Below are 15,025 nucleotides of genomic sequence, written 5' to 3'. Positions count from 1 at the left end.
GATTGATTGTTATTTTAAAATGTTTTTATCGATTTCAGAAAGAGAGAGGGAGAGAGATAGAAACATCGATGAGAGAGAAACATCGATCAGTTGCCTTCTGCATGTGCCCAGACCAGGGACCAGACCTGAAACCTAGGCATGTGCCCTGCCCCGGAATCCAACCAGCAACCTTTCGGTGCACAGGATGATGCTCAACCAGCTGAGCCACAATGGTCTGGCTGCAAAGCAGCTTTAAAAAAGAGAGAGCAGTCAGTCACTTGAGACTGGGAGCCCTGATTATAGGCCCGCGAGTCACAGGTGCAGTGTAGTTGGGCTGATGGTCCATCTGGACAAAGGACCTGGAACTACGAGAGCGCTATTTTAAAGCTTTCCTTGAGATCATTCTCTTCAGAAGTAAACGAATCTAAAGGCTTTCATATATACATCATCTTAAATCTAGAAATAACAGGTCTTATAGCTTTTTAATGATGTAATTTAAAAAGAACTTTACTGCTTTCTGAAATGTATACGAACATGAAATTCATAGTGTCATCCCCTAATGGATTCGTGTACTGTTTTAAAATTGTTGAAATTTATTCATTTTTAGTCCCCATGACATTTCCCTAATCTGTATGATATTGTGCTTCAGAATATTTTATATTGTAAATATTTATGAAAAAACGAAGTAGACACTGCAATGAAGCATCTTTACTCTTGCCAGTTGAAAGTTATCCTGAGGGAGAATAAAATGAGATGAAATAGAACTAGGTAGGGCATAAGGGAATTCAATATAAATATATTCACTATATGTAGAAATATATTTTTAAAGGGTATGAAAAAAAAATCTCTTAGCCTTGCAACTAATAGCATTCTAATATATTTTGGTGTGTTACCCTAAGTGCTGTATTAAAATAATAGTTTGTTAGTATTATTTTGTAGCTGTAAAAACCATTTTCAGTAATACTAGCTAAATCACTTGCTCTATTACACTTCCATTTATGAACTCCAAGGGCAAATCATTATTGCGCAAGTAATCCTTTCCAAACCATTTTCTTCAAAGGCCACCTTTAAGTGAATGAGAACAGTCAATAATTTTATCGTCCTATCTGTTAAAGCACATTAACAATTTATAATGTAAAGAGCTCTATCAAATGCAATTTCATCAAAATGACATGAGGATCAAATTAACCAAATTAACCATCCATGAACGTTAGAACCAAGCATTAACCCAATTTATTTAAATTATACCCTTGGATTACAAATCACTCCCTTTTTAAAAAGTATTTCAAGTCATGTCCTGGAATAATCTAGCAGGAAGCTCAACTGCCGACACATTATTTCTAACAGAGAGGCAGAGAATGTGTGGCTATCTCGGGCCTTTAGAGGGGAGGGGCATTCTAGAAGCAGCAGAGCACAGGATGGGAGCCTATGATACGGGGTGGATTCAGGCTATCTGCAGTTACTGCAGTATGCAGTGACTTTAACACGTTTTGTCTTCATTGGTGTGCTGCTATTTCTTAAGAGAAAAGCACACATTGTTGATATACATTGTTTCCTTTTTATTAGCCTTATAGTATTTTCTAATATCTCTATATAAAAGCCTAATATGCTAAGTGTCCGACTGAGCAGCCGACCTCTAGACCAGTCGCTATGACACGCAGTGACCATCAGGGGGCAGAGGCTCCAACCGGGAGGTTAGCTTGCTGCTGGAGTCTGGTTGATTGGGACTGGGCGAGATAGGCCGGACACGCCCTGGAGCCCTCCTGCAATCCCTCCCCGGCTGGCTGGCCCTGACTGGCTGGCCCTGATCAGCCTGAATGGGAATGGGCAAGACAGGCTGGACACACCCTGGAGCCAACCTCCTGTGGTCCCTCCCCAGCCTCTAAAATATTTCTTCTAATTAATTTCCTTTTACTGTGCATGAATTCGTGCACCGGGCCTCTAGTATAAATATATTTGGCTACTTGTGGTAAGAGCTGGATGAGAAATGACTGTATAAAAATAACTTTAGTGCTCCTTGAATCTGAGTTATAGTAATGCATCCCAGAAGAAAATGAACTGGTTTGCCTTCCTGAATCTATTTATTCATGGAAAACAAAATAAAAACAAAACCCTTCACTAGGTGCAGCCTGGCCTCTTGTCTTTTTGCTTTTTGGGAATTGGCAAATAGGAACTGTGAGCAACCTGTTTTCTCAAAATCAAAGTTTCATACTAACAGTGAGGTTTATTGTTCTAAACAGCGGCCTGTCTCGCTTCTCTGAGCCAAGAGGAGCTTCTCAGGTGGGAGTGAGGGGATCTGGGAGGGCCCTTTGTGGGTGAGAGTGGGGGTACCAGTACCAGGCAGCAGTCCAGAGACACCCATGATTGCTGGGCAACTGAGTATATGGGGTGGAGGGAAGTGTGGGGCAAATTTGGGTTCTCAAAGCTACAACATACTGTACTCTGCTTTAAGCAGAGGCAGCTGCCCCCTTCTCCTCCCTCTACCTGCCTGCTCTTCCCTACCCTGCTTTCCTTACTGTCAGTCCTCAGGCAGTGGTTGCTCTGTGGTGACAAGTGGCTGGGGGACTGTGGCTTCAGTTGCACGGTTTTATGCTAGTGACAGGCAGTGTTGCTCCTGGTCATGGCCCTGTGAGTCCTCGAGAGCCTCTGGGCCCTGGCTCATTGAATCAGCCGCACCAAGCAACCACTAGCCATACCACGTCATTTCATCTGAGGGTGGATCTGGTTAGACGTCTAGGGGGCATCATGGTGGGGGAATGAAAGGTGCCATGGACCAGAGAGGGGATGTGTGGGAGGGGGAAGGGGTCCATTTCTGTATTGACCAGCAAATCACCTGATTTTTCAGAACTTCCCTTTTGCTCAAACAAAACCTTCCAGGAGCTCTAATATATCAAGCAGATGGAAGGAAGGGGACTGTGCTGGTGGGAGCTGGGAGGTGCCTGGGAACCTCCGTGGCTTGGTCCCCACATTTCCTGCCTTGGTCTCTGAGGAACTCTGAGCTCTGCAGAGCTGCACCCGAGAACCGCTGCACCAGCTGACCTCGGGGGGCCTTTCCAACCTGAACAATGACACTTTTCTATGAAGATGCTCAAACTGTCACTCCTACTGACTCTCCCCATCTGTTACCTACATTCACAGAGATGGGACAACCGGGCAGAATTCAGTCACATCGTCACTATTTCATCACCCATGATAACCAGGGAAAAGAAAAACTGGGCCTGAAAACGGCTTTATTTTGTTCCGGGCTTGCTTCTTCTCCACCTGGAGACAATGATCTACATTGTTTACAACACAGCAGCTGGGGTGGGTGGGGGGTGGGGGCAAATCCACGTTAATTGCACGTTAATTGCAAGGGGAGCAACACTTGAGTTCAAAGAATTTCTGGAAGACTGATCAATGTGGAAGTTTAGCACTTTGGTGTCGAACCCAGTGAATTATCATCTGGTCTAAAAGTTTATGTTCTGTATTTTATAAGCTGCTGGAATTCACCTTTTTGTAGTCCACCACCACTATTTAATTTTCATGGTTTTAGTGAGCAATGAAAGCAGCACAAAACCCCAGTTACATCATTCTGTGTATATACCATTTGCGGGCCAGTAAACACAGGGCCTGGGTTTTCCAGGGTAAGTTTGGTCTTATTTTTGTTGTCTTTTTGGCCTGTTGTCATGGAAACACCCCAAACTTAGGCACCTAAACTATGTCATGAGGACTGCCTCTCATCCAGAAACAACCGTGTGTGGCGCTTTTGGGCTAAACAATATGGTGGCTGCAGCTAATTCTCCCGACATCCTCAGCTGAAGTGAACGTCCCTGTACTGAGCCTGGTGGCGCTGCCCATATCTGCACACACACTTCTGTCAAAGCGAGAGAATTCTGACTTGAATTACTTACTCTATTCCAAGTCCAAATTGGCAATGTCAGTCAAATAAATCGGGCAAAGTATGATGGATGGTGAGATGGATAAATGAACATTAAAGGCTTCGGAGAAACCACCAAATTTATCTTATTTAATACTTTGTGACAAGACGGTTTAAAGTAGAGCGCTATGTGGCTCAATCTGATGCTCCTTATCTTTCTTTTGGCATAGTCAGACAAAACAGATGCAAATAAGGAATTTTAAAATAAAATTTGCATAATATTAAACAGCATTTGAGAGTCACTGGAATGCTGGCAGCTTCTTGCTCTCACCACCTGGACGGAAGGACATAGGGCTGAGAAGTAAGGGTGCCTGGGCCGGAGTCCTACCTTCACTACCCACCAGCTGTGTGGTGGGTGACCTTGGGCCCATTCTTAACCTCTTTTCTGTAAAATGGGTATAACAGTACATACCTATAGGACTAGGTATTATTTAATAAGTCTCTTATTGAATACATTTAATAAGAATTAAACAGGTTAATACATGTAAAGTGCTTGGAACAGTACCTGGCAGGTAGCAGGCATTTAATAAGCACTGGTTATTATGACTTATTTCCACGAAATAAAGGTTTAGCGAATTATTTTTAGGGAATGCTAACACTGTCCCTCCATTTCAAAAGCCATTACAGTAGACCCTTGAATGTCAGGGTTAGGGGTGCTGACCTCCCAGCACAGTCGAAAATCACATATATCGGAGACCAAGATGGCGGCGTAGGTAAACACCGGAGACCGCTGCCGCAAACAACCATTTCAAAAATACAACTAAAAGACTGAACGGACATCACCCAGAACCACAGGAAGGCTGGCTGAAGAGAGACTCTACAACTAGAAGGAAAGAGAACAGCAAATCGAGGCTCAGAGGCGGCGCAGTGTGGAAAATACAAAGGTACCGAGGTGCGCATGCAAAGCGGGCTGGTGGCTGAGGGCGCGGTTGTCGTTTTCTGTCAGGAGTGAGTCTCAGACTCTGGGCTCCAGATCCGGGCGAGTCTCTAGGGACCCAGACTCAAACGGGAGAAGCGGGATTATCCGGCATCAGTTGGAACCTGAGGGCAGCTTTCTCTCCGAGGTTTGCAGCGGCTGCCGGGGTTCTGAGAAGCAGAGCCTCTGGGAACGGGACTGAGCGTGGCCATAACTGCTCCCTCCGCCCGCCCTGTTGATCCCGCCCCGCCCAAACCCTGCGCACAGCCATTTGCCGATCGCCTCAGGCAAAGGCTGGATTAGCGCCTCCCCAGAAGGCAGACGTTTTCCATACAGCTGATTCCTATAGCCAGTCGGCCTGGTGGTCAAATCCCTCTAGTGTTAACTACAACAATTAAGGCTTGGCTAGAACAAGACTGCGCACAGAGACCACAAGGGGGTGCACCAAGAAAGCATAAAAGATGCGGAGACAAAAAAACATGACAGAAATGGAGGATATGGAGCTAAGAATCACAATTTTGAGGGCTTGCCATAAATTTGTGCAGAGCCTCACGAAAACTAATGAGACCCTCGATGCTACGATAAAGAAATTAGAAAGTAAGCATACACGGACTGAAATAAAGAATATTATACCCAATAGCAGACCAGAGGAGCACAATAATCAAACCAAAGATTCGACAAAAAACACCCAATTGGAAAAGCAAAATGAAAAAAGAATCCGAAAGTGTGAAGATAGTGTAAGGAGCCTCTGGGACAGCTTTAAGCGGTCTAATATCAGAATTATTGGAGTGCCAGAAGATGAGAGACAGCAAGATATTGAAAACCTATTTCAAGAAATAATGGCAGAAAACTTCCCCCATCTGGAGAAAGAAATGGACTTACAGGTCCAAGAAGCGCAGAGAACCCCAAACAAAAGGAATCCAAAGAGGACCACACCAAGACACATCATCATTAAAATGCCAAGAGCAAAAGATAAAGAGAAAATCTTAAAAGCAGCAAGAGAAAGAGGCTCAATTACCTACAAGGGAATACCCATACGACTGTCAGCTGATTTCTCAACAGAAACTTTGCAGGCCAGAAGGGAATGGCAAGAAATTTTCAAAGTGCTGAATACCAAGAACCTACAACCAAGATTACTTTATCCAGCAAAGCTATCATTCAGAATTGAAGGTCAGATAAAGAGCTTCACAGATAAGGAAAAGCTAAAGGAGTTCATCACCGCCAAACCAGTATTATATGAAATGCTGAAAGGTATCCTTTAAGAAGAGGAAGAAGAAGAAAAAGGTAAAGATACAAATTATGAACAACAAACATGCATCTATCAACAAATGAATCTAAGAATCAAGTGAATAAATAACCTGATGTACAGAATGAACTGGTGATTATAATAGAATCAGGGACATAGAAAGGGAATAGACTGACTATTCTTGGGGGGAAAAGGGGTGTGGGAGATGCGGGAAGTGACTGGACAAAAATCATGCACCTATGGATGAACACAGTGGGTGCGGAGTGAGGGTGGAGGGTGGGGTGGGAGCTGGAAGGAGGGGAGTTATGGGGGGAAAAAAGAGGAACAAATGTAATAATCTGAACAATAAAGATTTAATTAAAAAAAAAAAAAAAAAAGAAAATCACATATAACTGTTACTCCCCCCCAACTTAACTACTAACAGCCTACTGTTGACCGGAAGCCTTACTGATAACATAAGCAGTCGATTAACACCTGTTTTGTATGTTCTGTGTAGTATATACTATACAATAAAGTAAGCGAGAGAAAAGAACATGTTATTAAGAAAATCGTAAGGAAGTCAGACCAGAGCATTTTCTCAGACTGTTGAGATCTTGCTTCCAGGCATGCCCTCTATTTGGCTCAAGTAAACTCTTATAAAAATTCTCTACAGCTGTGGACATTCTTATGTCAACAGAGAAAATACATTTACAGTATTTATTGAAAAAAATTCTCATATAAGAGGATTCGAACCAGTGTTGTTCAAGGGTCAACTGTACTATATATAATATTACAGTGCTTGACAGTATGTGTATGAACACAAGACTTAAAACTCAGCAACATCTTTCTACACCACTGATCTTAGGAGTGGCGTAAAGGGGTGATAATGCAGTTTTAACCCTGGAAAAACTCTGCGACACACATAATCTACTGAGAACTTTCATGACAGCGAATATTTTTGTGTTTTTTTCCCCAAGGCTGGGCACTGTTGGGCCCTTCCTTGTCTAATCCTATATTCCCCAAATTCCATCTGCCTGAGAATTCACAAGCATTGCAATGTTAGAATCCTAGGATTTCACAAGATCATAATCTAACATTGAAAGGGACTTGAGTGGTCAGTGGGTTCCCCTTCTTAATTTTAGCCACAATGAAAGGTGTGGCATGGGAGGGCAGTGGTCATGAAAGGACCACACAGCCTGTGTGAGATCAGATAGAGAAGCAGTGCCCTAGGCCTGGTGCTGCTTTCCTGTCCTCTGCTGTGGGTTTCACGCCCCTGTGGCACCTAGCATAGTGTTATGTACATAACCAACGTTCAACAAATATTCCTTAAGCGAGTGAATGAATAAATGAAACCAGCCTTAAATATTTGTTTTAAAAGCAGTTTTGAGACTTTTTTTTAAAAAAAGAATTATCTTCTCAACCCTTATCTTTCTCTGCAGCCTAATTTCCAATATGTATCCCAGTGTGCATTTAGTAGAAAAAAAATTCCCCATTCTCAAGTTTTCACTACATTCCTTTTTTAAAAAAAATATATTTTTTATTGACTTCAGAGAGGAAGGGAAAGGGAGAGAGAGATAGAAATATCAATGGTGAGAGAGAAACATTGATTGGCTGCCTCACCCGGGCTTGTGCCCTGACCAGGAATCAAACCATGACCTCCTGGTTCATAGGTCCATGCTCAACCACTGAGCCACACCATCCATTCCTTTTAAAAATCACCACCTTCCAATACCATTGTTAGAATTCTACTGGCTCGTTCTTTTCTTCTAAATCTAATTTAAGACATTCATAGAATCATCGCAGTGAAAGAAACTGTGACCTGTTCATTTAGTTCACTCCTCCATCTGGATCTTAGAAGGGCAGAAATCAGCCTTGCAAGGGGATTTGTATAAACCCGAGGAAGAAAGAGGAGGAACGAGCTAGAACTCTGAGTCTGCATCAGGCTTCCTTTTACCTGCCTTGTCCCCCATCACCACTGCATTCTCTATGAAGCCTAGTGCAAGCCCTCCCTTGCAGCCTAGCATTCTCCTCTCCCTTTCAAAATTGTTGGAGCATCTCACTTGTGACTTTTATTGCACATTATTAGTTACTCTTAACTTGTTAATTGTATTTTGTTATCCAATCAACTTATAAATCAATGCAAATTTCAATATTTTAATCATGGTTATGGCTGGATATGAATATGACTAAATGCCTCCTTGAGAAGTCCTCCAATTCTTGTCTCTGAGTGGGTGTCTCGTTCTACACACTACCTCTCCATTTATGTATGCGTTTTTACTTATAGAAATGCATAGTTTTATTGTTTTTAAAATGCTACTATACAGTATGTATGGTTCTGCAATGTTTTTTTTTTTTTCATTAATACTATATGTTTTGGTGATCTTTCTGTCTCTGTATAGACAGACTTACTTCATTCTTTTTAACTGCTGCCTAATTTTCCAGAAGACAGATGGACCAGGTTACTTAGCCATTCCCTATCGTTGGCCATTAGATGTTTTCAATTTCAGAATTAGCAAAACTCTGCAATGACAGGGAATTACATAATCTGTGCTGGTGTGTGCCTGCTTCTCTAGGATACATACCAAGAAATGGAAATGCTGGGTCATGAATGTGCATGTTATAGATTTTCAGGGTGCCAAACTGCCCTTCAACTTAGCTACACCAATTTACATGCTTGTCAGCAGGATATGAAGGACCAGTTTTCCCACCAGCTTGCCAATATTAATAACTTTTGACCTTGTTTTCCCTGCATATATATTTCATCTCCTAGGTTTGGGGTTGAAAACTCTGAGAGCAGACCCATGATGACTTCATATTTGCATATCTTCCCGTATTCAGAGGTGTTGAGTAATTGGTGTTCAATAAATGCTTGTTGAAGGATCTCTAACCATAAGTTTTTTGCTCATCTCTGTGCAATACACACAAAAACATTCTTAAGAAAGTTGGTTGAATTTTTGTACATACTTCCCCCTGAACAAGTTACAGACATCTTTCATTTAAAGTTGCCTAAGACAGGATTCCCTCCTGGTTTGCTGGCAGGAGGCAGTGAAAACAGACCTGGTTTTCTCAGACAATAGATGGCAGGGTGTCCCACCCACTGGGAAAGAGCAGACTAAAGGCGCCTCAGAATTCCTGGGAACCAGACAGAAGACAGAAGGATGAGGGAGTCAGGTCAGAATCTTGGAACATTCTGGATCCAAGGAAATAAATTATTTTATAGAGTTTCAAAAGAGAGGAAACTATTAATAATGTCTAAAGCATGGCAATAAATGGATCCAGGTGAGGAGGAACTGTGATAGGGTAGGAAAAACTGGAGTGGAGAATTGGGCATATTTTTAAAGGAAGTTTAGAGAGAGGAAAGAGGTTTTTAAAGGTGTGAATGACAGATAGTGCGTTTGTTTGTTTATTTATATGATAATCTTGGGCCAAAGCCTTTCTAAAACTCCATGAGCACGATCCCCAATGATGGCACTCCGAACGTCACTTGGAAATAAGCGTTTTCCAGAATGGTAAGAGGTATCTTTCAATAAAATATGAACAAATGGAGAATTATGAGTAGCTTAGTTTGTATTTCACAAAGGAACTGGTTCTAGACGAGAAACAACACAAGCGAAGACACATTTCCGCTCTTAGGAATGTTTCTTTTTCTCACACCAACTGCGCGGCCCAGCGAGGGCACAACTGCATTTCGGCACGAACACAAATGCGGAACGCGAGGGAAGCGTGTGCTATGGGGGACTGACCACCCCTCCGGTGCCTGCGGTCCGGGGCCCTGCTTTGAATCCCCTGGAGACCTCAGATCCCCAGGGCTGTTGGGGCACCAGGGCTGCCTGTGCCGTCGGGCCTGCGAGGCGTCACACCGCTGCACCCCCCAAACACACGTGGACCGCGCTTAGGGTTCTCGGCCCCTTTCCCTTGCCCTTTCGATGAGCTGTTACCCATAAACCCAGCAGCGAACCGGCCCAAGTCAAGCCCGTGGTGGCCGGATCAGCGACTGGAAGCTCCTGGAGGGGCACGTGGCCCTTTGGGGGCTCCATGCCCTTTTGGCCATTGTTGTGCGGAACAAAGAGGGCAGGAGCGGAGGGCGCCCCCAGGAGGAAAGGCAGGAAAGGACGCCGCGGGCACGATGCAGCAGGCGGGCGAGGCTGGAAGTGGGGTGCTCCTGGAGAGCGGGCTGGGGGCCCGGGGGAGGGGGCAGGCCGGTGCGCCCGCCGCGGGCCGCCCCACCCCCTCCCCCGCACGCGATCGCACCGCAGCCACTTTACTTTTAACCCTTTTTCCTTATTATTATTATCATCTTTTCCCGCGCAAAGTCGGAATCCGGGGCTGCCCCAGAGAGCCGCGCAGGGGCCGCCATTTCCCGGGGAAAGCGCGTCGCGCGTCGGCACCGGGCGCCCCGGAAAGGGAACCGGAGGGGAGTGCCCGGCCCCGAGCCCTCCTCCCCGCCGGCCGGGATCCCAGCTCCGGCGTCCTCGCCTCCGGGGCTCCGGTCCCTTCCCTCCGCCCGGCGCCTCCGCGCTCTGTCCATTGTCAGCCCGGAAAGCCGGCGCCCGGCCCGCCGCCCTCCGAGGCCCCCGAGCGGCCCTGCGGGCTCCCGCGGCCCCGGCGCAGCCCCCGGCCCCCGCGCCGGTCCCCTCGGCGGCGGGGCGCCTCCCTCCTCCGCCTGCGCCCCAAACTCTGCATCCCCAGGAGCCGCCCGCGCCCTCCGCGTCCAGCCTCGCCCGGGGCCCATCGCTGGGCGCGCATCCCTCCTCCGCCCTCCCTCTGCGCCCGCGATGCCCGGCTCCTCACCGGCCGCAGGAATTTCACCGCTTCTTGACCGCCCCCCCAACCCCCGCCCGCCTTATTTCCTGGGAAGCAAGTTGGGCAGCTTGATTTATACATTTTTCTCTTTGCGGGGAGAGTCGACTATCCCGGGTGCACCCGCAGGGGCTGGGCAGCGGGGAGAGGCGGGGGGCTCTCTCCGGCCCCTGCACGGTTCCCGCGGCCGGTTTTGTTTCCAGACCCCGAGGACCCCCGAACAATAATGCCATCGCCATGGCGGGCTCACCTGGTGCTGCGCCGCCTGCTCCGGGCGCCGGTGCCCTCCGCGCGCCCTCCCCGCGCGCAGGTTCGGCCCGCGCGGCGCCGGTGCGGGGCAGGACTCTTCGCCTTTCTTTAGGTCCTATCTGTGCGTGTCAATGGCGGCAAGCAGCAGTTCTCCGGGCCGCGGATAGCAGCGGGGGGAGGAGGCGGAGGGAGAAGGGATTGCTCCTTCTCCACATAACCACCTCTAGGAGGAGTTGCTCTGCCTCATCCCCCGCCAGCCCAGGCTCCGCGACGGGTCCAGGGCTCTCCGTGGGGCTTGATGAGCTATTGTCCTGCAGGAGCATTAATGAGGGGAGCGCGCGGCCTCCGCGGCGCCGGCGGACCTGCTGGGTGCTCGGAGGGCCCCTGGCTAGGACCAGGCTTCCCCCAGAGCCGGCGACCGGCGCTGTGGTCGCGATCCAGAGGCTGCAGGATCCACCTTTGGTGGAAGAAGGTGTGGGCGACCCTGGGCAGTTCTGGGGAAGGCCTGAGAAGATGAAAGCAAAAATTGCCACCTTCGATGGGCTCGTGTACTTTAGTCATAATAAATACAGTAAGGTTTGTGTTCACCACTGGGACGACAGCCTAGGGTGGCCACAGCCACAGGAACTGAGAATTTATTTCCACGCCTGTGGGCTTTTTTATAAAGTAAGACCGATTTAGAATCCAGCGTTGCGTCATATTTGGAGCAGCAAATGTATGTTTTGGTTATTATAACTGCATGGACATGATTTTTAATTCAGTTGCTTTACAGTATGTCAATTTGGAATATTTCAACTCTTACTAAAGTTAACACAAGCTATTGTCCTAAGGACCAATTTTTATTAGTTTCTAGGAAATATTTTGATTTAAATATATTTTTGACAATATCAGGTGTGATAATGGGATTAGTGGTTGGTTTGTTTCTTCTGGAAGCCAGTCTCTTCTTTGTAACCCGAGATGTTGGCCAGGGCTCTATGGCTAGAGGGGTGAGTCAAAGGAATTTGTTTAATTTCAGTGGGAAATGCTAACTTGCTATGGGCTATCCACACTTCCTCTGATTTCTTCTTGATAAAGGACTGTGAGAGGCAAAATTTTTGTTTTTCCACCAAAGAGAAACGCACAATTCTCTAAGCATTGAGCAAATGTATGTGTTTTAAAGCTTCTCCCGTTTGGTAGTATTGTGTATATTTGCCCCTATAAATTTGTAAATGTTTAGGCAATGGGGAATCTTGGGGTGACTGAGAGCCTCCAATTGCTTGAGTGGGAAGAACCCAAATGCCTACTGCCTTCTGGATTTATACTATTTGATCAGGGCTGTTGATGTATTTAGTAGATAGTGCTTTAGACCGCGTGTATATTTTAAACAAGTGTTTGGGAAGTCAGCTGGCTTACCCAAAGATCGTGGCTGCATCATAAAGGTACAAGTAAACCTCTCACTGTTTAAATCTCCTCTGGTTCCTCAAACTCTCCTGGACTCAGTGGTCTCAGTCTAGTGAGGTTTCTTCCACTCTTCCTCCTCTTTACCCTCTCTCTAGATGACTTCACTGTCTTTGTCTTTGACCTGGTACTCTCTAGGTCAGAAATCTAGTCGGGAGAAAGCCCTCTTTGCCCAAGACTTATATTTAAAGGGTTTCAAAAGATCCCCTGGGCATCTGATAATGGTTTCAATTTCCTCTTCCTATAGGAAGCGCCTCTCTCCCTTCTTACAGAGATTTCTGGTGCCCATTCTTGATCAGCATTAGTCTTCAGGCCAACATTCGGGAGGGTTCAGGAGCCTTCTGGGAGTGCTGGAGAAATGATCCAATCAGCCAGGCTGACTGAGATATCGTTCAATAATTTATCAATGTATATTAGATTCACATTCTCCCTGTAACTCCCCGATACAAATGACAGGTGTGGTCATTTTTATGTGCATATTATGTATCTTGTTTCATCCTAGCATTTTGTTTAGTGCTATTCTGAGAAAAGCTGGGTCTAAGAAACTTGTCAGGATTCTCCCATGTCCTACAGGTTAGTTTCTTCAAATAGATGATATAGTGGCAACTCAGAGACTCAAGGAGAATGTCAGCTTCATGATCCTCTTGTTCTTAGAAGGGGTCACAGAGTTCAAGCGCTTTATGTTATAGGGAGAGGTCTGGTATTCAGGTGGGTGAAGTGACTCACCCAAGGCCACCTGGGTAATTCTCGGCAGAGACTCTGGTGCATTACCATATACCCAGCTAATGTTGTTTCCACCAACTCCAAACTTCTCAGGATGTATATGGGACAAATAGGCAACCTAATATGCAGATGTAGTTAAATTATAGCTATTTAATATTGAACATTTGACACATGAACCAAATTTAACACTAATAATATTGTGTAGTTAAAATACATTAAAAATAGTCAACATGACTATCAACTCATCAGTTATCTTGAGTTTTGTAGAGGCTTCCAGCTCAGGGAACCTCTGACAAGGTGAACAATTGTGATAATAAGAATTTACAGGTATTGAATACTTACCATGTGCACTGAGCTTTCCCCTTACCAACTCATTTAACCCTTACAACAACTCTATGGGGTGGGCACTATTTTCTCCCTTTGGCAGATGAAGAAACAGGCAGAGAATGGATGAGAAACGTGCTCACAGTTACAAGGTTGGGAAGTGGCAGGTTCGTGCTCTTAATCCCTGCCTTAGTCTGGTGGTATGGATGTGTTTATTCTGTTTAAACAAAGGAATTTTGTGATTAGTCACATTATTGAACCATTACATATACATATCCTTGGACCTTTCCCAATACATATCCTCAAGCAGTCAGCAGAAAGACTAATTATAGGATATTTGCTTGATTACTGTTGCACTGGAAATACTTCCTTAACCTTTGACCTGTATGTGTGCATAATATTATGAATAAATGTATTGATTGTGTGTTGACTCCATTAGCAACAAGGATGTCTAGTAAACATTTTACTGGGATGCAGGATGGACTTCTTCTCCACTTAGAGACAGGCATGTAGCATGATTTAGATACTGAACAAATTAATCAACCATGCAATTAGATTCATATTCTATTAAGTCTACTAGTAATTCAGCCACAAAATCACCTATTTAAAAAATAGTTTCATGACTTTTGTCCCCCCAAACCTTTTATTTCTCATGATCCAAATTTATGATGTGTGAAGTGAGTGGGTTTTTATTTTCCATGATTAGTCCTAATGTAGTTTATGACACCTATTATAATTGGTGATCATTTTACCCTTCTGAAGTCTTGTTATGCAATCACCCTATTAATTTCCTGACCCTGGGCTCTTCCAGAAAGACTATGCCATGTGGGTATGTATTGATGTCTGACATATGTGTACATGATTTACATATCCAGAGTCTTTTTGTTTGAGGTTTCTCATCTTCTTTGAAGTAACCCGATATTTCCTGGGAGTATTATAAAAGCAGATGGGGATCATTGGTTTAAGCTCTTCTTTGAATGTAAGAATTAAGGAGAATGTCAGGTTCATGACCCTCTTGTTCTTAGAAAGGGTCACAGAGTTATAGGGAGAGGTCTGGTATTCAGGTGGGTGAAGTGACTCACCCAAGGCCACCTGGGTAATTAGTGGGAGAGACTCTGGTGCTTTTCCATATACCCAGCTAATGTCATTTCCACCAACTCCAAAGTTAGGCAATGCTAGACATTATGTTAATTCCATCAAGGCACCAACTGGCATAACTCTAGATAGCAAGTTGGGCCCTGAGGTTATGCATGCAGACAAAGCACCAAGCTAAATGGTACCTTTTTATTCTAAGACGTAAGTACAGCTTCTAAATGTACCTTATAGCCTGGAAAATACTAGGCAATCTGACTTAACATTTTTTATTAGCTAGAAATATGCAAAGTCTTTTCTAACCTGAATATACGCTTTTTTATTGATTTTAGAGAGGGAGGGAGAGAGAAACATTGATGCGAAA

At 45.1% G+C, this 15,025-nt stretch overlaps 1 protein-coding gene across 1 annotated transcript in view; it reads right to left on the bottom strand.

Moving 5' to 3' along the window:
- The window catches only part of MACROH2A2 (macroH2A.2 histone), a 45,087-nt gene extending 33,738 nt beyond the window's left edge, over positions 1-11,349 (bottom strand). Inside the window, exon 1 of the mRNA XM_070432901.1 lies at positions 11,087-11,349. The gene's annotated coding sequence lies outside the window, so the exon portion shown is untranslated. The remainder of the gene's footprint in view (positions 1-11,086) is intronic.
- Positions 11,350-15,025: the final 3,676 nt, after the last annotated feature.

The sequence above is a fragment of the Myotis yumanensis genome, unplaced genomic scaffold (genome assembly GCF_028538775.1).
Source record: "Myotis yumanensis isolate MYYU_CA2020_CCGP unplaced genomic scaffold, mMyoYum1.0.hap1 SCAF_13, whole genome shotgun sequence".
Lineage (NCBI taxonomy): Eukaryota > Metazoa > Chordata > Mammalia > Chiroptera > Vespertilionidae > Myotis > Myotis yumanensis.
Note: the sequence above shows the minus strand (reverse complement) of the source record. Positions and strands in the feature narration are given on the sequence as shown.